This window comes from Triturus cristatus, chromosome 2_1, assembly GCF_964204655.1.
Source record: "Triturus cristatus chromosome 2_1, aTriCri1.1, whole genome shotgun sequence".
Lineage (NCBI taxonomy): Eukaryota > Metazoa > Chordata > Amphibia > Caudata > Salamandridae > Triturus > Triturus cristatus.
In genome coordinates, this window is record NC_140581.1 from 1178125797 (window position 1) to 1178133513 (window position 7717).

A 7717-nucleotide genomic window follows, 5' to 3' on the forward strand; every position below is an offset into this window, starting at 1 on the left:
GTCCACCGGGGCCCGGGGAGGCTCTCCCTGGCCTGGCTAGGGTTCGGAAGCTGGGCCCGGGTCCGGGGCTTGTGCTCCGTCCCAGTGTCCCAGGGAGCGGGAGCCCCCCGTCCTGCAAGCCAGCCGAGGGTCCATGCGCTGGGGAAGGGTGTCCACCGGGGCCCAGGGAGTTTCTCCCCGGCCTGGCTAGGGTTCTGAAGCTGGGACCGGGCCCGGGGCTCTTGCACCGTCCGGCGGGCCCCGGGGTGCGTGAGCCACCCCCGTCCTGCAAGACAGCCGAGGGTCTAGGTGCTGGAGACAGGGGTCCACCGGGGCCCAGGGAGGCTCTCTCCGGCCTGGCTGCTATCAGAAGCAGGGACCGGGCCGGTGTGCAGGAGTGGCTGGCTTTATCTGCTACGCTGACGGAGCGTAGTTTTCTGCCCACCCCTATACAACCTTGTGGTTTGTGAGAACCCGTCCTGCGGCCTGGTAAGGGTCCGGGTGCCCGTGACGGGGTCCATTGGGCGAAGGGAGGCTCCCCAGACCTGGCTGGGATCAGAAGCAGGGACCGGGCCAGGTGGGTGGGTGGCTGGCTAAGTCCTTTCCACTGCGTAGTAGGAGTTTGGTTAGGGCTGGGCGGACTTTGCGTAGCGCCACTACGCAGAATTTTGAAAAAATTTGTGGAAAACGAGAGCACATCCTGAGTAGGGCTGGGCGGACTTTGCCTAGCGCAACTACGCACTATTCTGAAGAAAATTGTGGAAAACGAGCGCACAACCTCATGGACTGTGTGCCCGGGACGGGACCCTCGTGCTTGGGCAGGCTCCCCGACCTCCCCAGCCTGGCTGTGTTGAGAAGCAGGGACCGGCCCCGGGCCTCCTGATTTTTGGTCAGGGCCTGGGATCCCACGTCCTGCGGCCTGCCAAGTGTCCATCTGCCCGGGACAAGGGACCCTGGTGCAGAGCCCCGGAGCCCTGCAAGGGCAGGCGGGAGCCCTACCGCTATGGCTCGGTGTGGGCAGCTGGGAGTCCTTCCGGTCCCGGCCATCTGGTCGCACCTTTCCCTCGGCCATCTGGTCGCGCGCAATGCTTTCCAATGGGGCGACCAGATGGCCGGGCCGGCCTGGAAGTCCCGATGAGGGTCCATTCGCCTCGCGGATCCCAGCCAGGGCTCCAGGAGGCCGGGCGTGTCCGCGCCTAGGGTCCCCTCCGTCACTCGGAGCGCGAGGGTTGCGGTTGCCAAGGCTTAGTGGATCCAATCCGGACACTAACACCGTAGCGACCCTCATCCTTCGTGGGACAGTCGCCCTCCAGAAGCTGGCCTTCCTTGAAGCCTCCTGGACCCCGTGGGTGACGATCCAAGCTACCCATCTTCTAAATGGAAGCACGCGACATTGAAGGGCTCTTTTTCCTGAGCCCCCTGGTCACTGTGCCGTGACCCAGACTCTGTCCCCTCTGCTTTCAGGTCCTTCTCTTCAAGATCGACATCTTCAATCTTCACGACATCGACGACACTTCTTGCTAGCAGCAGTTCTTCACGTTTTGCCATTGAAAATCAGCCCGCGATCCGACATCGAAAACGACCTATGCACCCGGCTTCCCTGGGGCAGATAACAGTGGTACCTCGGTACTCTCGTGGGTGTGGGCCCTTCAAAAGCTTAACTCTAAACTCTTGAACTAGCTTATACCACTGCACACGTCTCCCATGGGTCCCCTTTCTCACTACCTTGGGTGGTTTCACAAGGGGTCAACAACCCTAAATGCCCTAGGCATTGTCTGTAGAATTTTCGTGGTTCTTATAGCACTTTTTTAGTATATGGTTTGGTCCCTCCCCTGGGGCCCTATGATTCCAGTGCTATTTATTGTAACTATGAATGCTTGTTTGAATTGTATCTATTGTATCTTTACCTTCAGCCCCATAAAGAGACTAGTGGGATTATTCTTAGAATAAATACATATATTTTATATATATACACCTGTGTGGACTACTCTTTCATTTGGTTATTCAAGAGGTTATCTATGGTAATACAATAAGCTTAACACACCTTGTAGAGTTAGCCTGAAGGCTGCTCTCCACAGCTACCACTAGGATAGCTTTCTTTAAAGGTTGTCTTTTAACCTATCACCATACGAGTCGAATTGGACTGGTGCAAGGTGTCCCCTATAACTAGTGGACAGCATATGCCAGGCCAACTTCTCACACTGGGGCCCTGATTAGCAGGGTTCCAGCCAGACTATAGCCAGAAACCAGTGTAAACATCAGGAAAAATGGGGGCAACATAAGAGGCAGATCCTACTCTCCTACAGCGGAGAGCACATTCACCTGATGTGAGATATCATCAATATTTGGGCTGTAGTAATTCACTAATGTGTATAGGGTCTGATGAATATTTACTTTGGCAACAATATAAAAGCCTCCCATTGTTGGCCTTATAACCAACCAACTCCATACCAGACTTTTAAATATCAAGGCTACACCTTTGGTACAATATGATTGGTCTGTAATAACTATATCTTCCACCCATTTGTGTTTTAGAATTAAATCTCTGCATTCCTGTCTCCTCAGATGGATTTCCTGCAACATAAATATTTGCGCACTATGCTGCTTTAAATATTGCAGAATGGAATGCCTTCTCTTTTTAACCCTCAACCCATTCACATTCCAGCATAATATCTCTAACGGCCGTGACCCCTCAACCCAGTGCTCATTTTTTTTCTTTTTTACTTTTGTTTTCTCCCCTTTCCTTTCCTTCTGTCCGAAACAACTACTCCTAAGTGGTGCTCCTACTCTGCCAATTAGAGGACTTAACGTTTTATGTTTTTTTCCACACTGCTCCCCACCCCTAGTGCCCACCCCCCCGGAACCCTCCCTACTCTACCACTAGGCCTTTCCATAGCCTATTTGAGCTGCCCCCCTGAGGAAGAAAAGTAGTGCCTTACTTATTTGCTCTATTCGAAAATCCCCGAACCCCCCCCCCCCGCCTTTCATCACCCGTATAAAATTATACACTTTTTCTGGATCATGGAAGTTTTACATTTTGTTCTGCCACATCACATTTAAGGTAGCCGGAATTCTGAGCTGTACTGTTGCACCAAGTCCTTTCAGACTTGCAATTCTATTTCCCAGCTCCCGCTGTCTATCCGCAGTTTCTTTAGAGACATCATATCTAATCTTGAAGGTAACTCCTGATGCTTGGAGCGATTTCTCTTTCAAAGCCAGACTTAGAATCCTCTCTTTTACAGTGCAGGATAAGAAGTTAACCAAAATCTTACACTGGCTTTTTCTTTCTGGGCGTAGTTTAAATGGATCCATGTGCACTTGTTGCATTTCTACTTGCAGGTTGGCAAAACTCTCTTTCTGTTGAAATACACTTCTCAGAAGTTGAATCACAAAAGATTTAATATCTTTTCCCTCCGCCCCTTCATTAACCCACAAACTTTTAACATTGTTTCACCTGGCATTATTCTCCAACCTTTCCATCTTGTCTGACAGCGATTTCTTTCTTTGTTTCAGGCGTACTACTTTGAATCCGGATCCCAGAACCTGTGTCCATTGCGCTAGATTTTCTAGTTTTGTTTCCAAGTTAATGCACATAGCCTGAATCTCCTTTTGATTGGCTTCAGAAATTGAAAAACGATCTTTGATTTCTTGGACAAGTTTGCCCCACAGCCCCTGGACCGATTCCACTTCCCTGGACTCCTCTTTTCCTGGCTCTGCATCCACTGCGGGGGAACAAAGGATGTTTCCTGCTGCCACCAGGTCGCCCTCACTCACCATGTTTGACTCTTCTATCTCTAGACATGCAAAAGCATTTTCTGTGGAGACCTCTGGGTGTACTATTGTGATGCTTTGCCTTCCTGCGTCCCCACCTGCTTTCATGACTCTTGTGCATGCGTTTTCCCTTATATAGTTCTTGAAGACTTCACTGCTTCTCCCCCTTCTCCTTGCACAGGTCTTCCCTAACCTTAAAATAGGATTTCAGTGAGGGAATGATCTTAGGGGGCTTGGACGCTATCTGGTCCTGCTTTTCCTTGCGTTTCTGGGCTGAGTCAGCCCTAGCAGAGTCCTTAATTGGTTGCTTATTGGCCCTAGATCTTATGTGCCTTATTGCCACCTTCGTCTATGCTTGGGAGCCATTTTTTCCCAACCCAGCTCTCTCACTATTTTCTACACACTCAGAGTTTCGTGACCTCAAAGCATACCGACTCACAACCTCCTTTTAGCTCCCCACCTGAACTCTATCAGCTTCTTTTCCCCCCTTTGCTACTATATCCTGCCAAAGACTAATGGCTGGCCAGGACCTACTATCAAGCCTAGACTCGACGTCCATTAGGGCATATTCATTCATACCGCCTCCTTCGTTTCCTGCACATTTTCTACCAGCGTTCAAGCCCAAACTGAATTGGACGCATCGGATGCCTCCACAACTGGTGCTGACTCTGCCTATGTTAGCCCCCACGCTTGAATTTTAAGAAAGGTGAAAATGTTGGTTTGCATTTAATGAGCAACATTTGTAAATGCATGATTTCATTTATTTAAAGAAGGTTATCAGTAAATTGTTTTATGATTAAAGGTTGCCTTGAGCCCTTTTCGTACACTTAATGTGATTTGCTATAATATGTACTGTGCGAGCGGAGCGCGTGGGTGTTCTTTTACACTTACTAGAATACATGTATGTTCATAACAGTGGCTGATATAGCAGCTCAGTGTGTGTAGCATCTCCTCAAAGATCTACAGAAACATTTTTCTTGGTTTGATAAATTGAGCACCATTAAGTCTTATGATATCCCCTATTACTAAGGCACCTAAAAACAATACAGTTCATGGTGGGTGCTGTATGTATAACCATTAACATTATCATAGATATTTATAAATGCAGTTAGAGTCTATGTAGCACTGGTGTATGAAGGCTAATAGTGTGAATGCTAACTCTGAGGGGAATGATTTACCCGATAGCCATAACAATCCTCTCTCTCTGTCACGATTCTCTGTGCAAAACCCGGGTTGCGTGATATTGCTGTTGGGGGGGGTCTCAACTAAGGGTGGGCGGAATTTGCGTAGTCGCTTTACGCAAATTATCGTGAAAGTGTTAAAAATCTCTGCAAGCACGCGGAACTTTTACGAAGACGTGGAATTGCTTGTCCCGCCTGTTAGTGATTTTGCATGCTCGCGGGGAAATATATCGCTAACTTGCCCATGCAGTCGCTAATGGGCGCGGCCATCTTGTTTTTCACTGCATATTTCCTTTTCCAGGTCGCCTATTGCGTGCTCCCGCCCGTTCGCGGTGAGTATTCCCTGTTCGGGAACGCGTATTACGTGTCAGCGAAGCTTTGTGTGTTCTTGCGGGGGAAATATTGCGCGAACTTGCCCACGTGGTCGCAATGGGCGTGGCCATCTTGTTTTTCACTCTATTGCTATGGTTCTGGGCCTGCTTTTGAATCCTCACTCTATCTTTTCAGTTCTTTGTTTCTGGAAACTTTTTTTAAAATCATTTTTATTTATTATCTATCTCTATTATCCTCATTCTATATTTTGAGTTTTTTTTTTTAATTTTTGTGTTTTTCACTCTTTTTCTATTACCTGCTTTTTAAATTTCTTTTACTTACTTTTTTAATTCCTACCTTTTCTTTTCTGCCCCCCACCTACCCAGAACCATGGCAAAGGGCCACAGGGCTCGTAGCCGTAGCCAGAGCTGCGACCGCCTTCCTTGCAGAAGGCGGCGCCCACGAGGGGTGCAGGCACGGGCGTTATTTGGTGCGGCGGAGGTGGCCACACTGGTTTTTTTTGTGTAGCACCACCTTCCCTTAACGCTGGCAGCAGGCGGCAGGCTTGAGTCCGGGTACGGGCTCCAGGAGCGTCGGCAGCGGTGGGGAAAGGTGATCCGGGCAGTGTTTCGCTGCTCTGGTGTCCGGTGCACCAATAACCAGCTGACGCACCGGTGGTCCGATATTCTGGACCAGGGAGCAGGACCTGCTGGACCTGCCAGGAGTGGAAGTCCCGGAGCTTGGTGAGTAGTTATTTAATATTACTACTTTGTGTTCTTCTGCTCTGTGTTATATATTGCGAATATATTTTTTTCCGACGCACAAGAATGCTGCTGCTCACATTGCAGGTAAATTACGTTTAAAAATCTTCTGTGATTGTTATGACACAGGTGCTCGGCGCTACTAATCTTACTTGTTTGCAACTTTGCACTCGCTTGGCCTGATTATGTAAGAGTTTACTTTAGAGAGCTTCAGTTAAGTAATGCTAGAGAGACTCTAGTCCTTCCTTTGTCCTCCTGCCACTAAGAAGAGATAGTGGTGGATTGATAGGTTTAGTTACTTATTAGTATTAATTGGTAATTTTTAAGTGGTCTGCGTGAAGCATCCTCTGTCACGTCTCGTGCTGCTAAGTGCTGCTTACCCCAATCCTTAGTAGAACCTTTTGTAGTTTGTTTAGAGAGTGTTAATAGGCTTATTATCACTAGCAGAACATCAGCAGCAACCAACCAACAATTTGGTGTATGCAAAAATGTATGCATGTGTTCTCCATCTATGCATTTTTGAGGACTAAAATAAATGGAAATGCAGACTTAGTGAACAATTGGCCCGTCTGGAATAGGTGGGCTAGGTCAGGTGGTACTTAGGCTTACTAGACGGTCCTTGAATCTTGCAATACTACTAGTCGATCAGATTAGATAGGTCAATTTTATTGCAATTGTTGTAACCCAAAATGTTTTTTGAGTGTATTTTAAAATATTTTATTTGTTTCACACCAATCATTAATGTTTGTCTCTTTCTTTATTAAATCTTACATGATCAACAACCAAGAAGACGGAGTCGGAGTCAGTGGGACAACAACATGCCTTCCAGGGACAGTCACAGGACCACTCCTCTACCGAGGGCTCTGCTGCTGGCCCCAGTAAGTCCTCCAGTGGTTAATATTAATAATTATATTTCCCTAACTTTTACTGCAACTTATTTTTTCCGAACTATTATGTCGGTTTCCTAATTCTATTTTTTACTACTACTATTTGTCTGTAGCTGAGCTTGCCCAGTTGGCCACTCTTTATTTAAAAGGTTTTAAATAAAACTCAGATTCACCAATAGCTCTAGCCATTGAGTCCAGTCCTTTAGGTTGTCCTCTTCTACTACTTCTTGAGGCTTTTCGACAATTCCCACCAACAAAATGCCCAACCAGATTTGACTATTTTTGATAGGATAGGACATACTACTACTGTTGTAGGGATTATGCACGTACAGAACTTTGCAAAAGAAAATAGGACGTTGGTGATGGGAGGTTGGACCTTCCTCACACCTCAATCAGAACCCACCAGAATCCCCTGACTGACAAGTTATAGTGTCTCATTAGCTCTCCGACCCCCCCACCCAAGATACCCAATGAGTAGACAACCCAGAACATAACACTCCCGACCTCTCAGTCGCGGAAGCAATGCACACCCTTTCGCTCACTCACTTGTGTAAGTCCACACCAAATACCACCGAGTCTATGCAAGTTCAAACGTTTTATTTTCATCTGACAAGCTCTGTACATTGTTCTATAATGCAGCACCAACAGCAAAATGCATAAGTTTAAAACAATAAACATTGTTACACTTAGTTACACTTACAACTACAACTCCATAGAAGACAAAAGGCGAAATCATGATAACTGAACAGTGGTGGAAGAACCATCCTCCCCTTGGTAGGAATATAGTTTATATAAAACTATAAATGAAGATCTATGAGCGAATTCT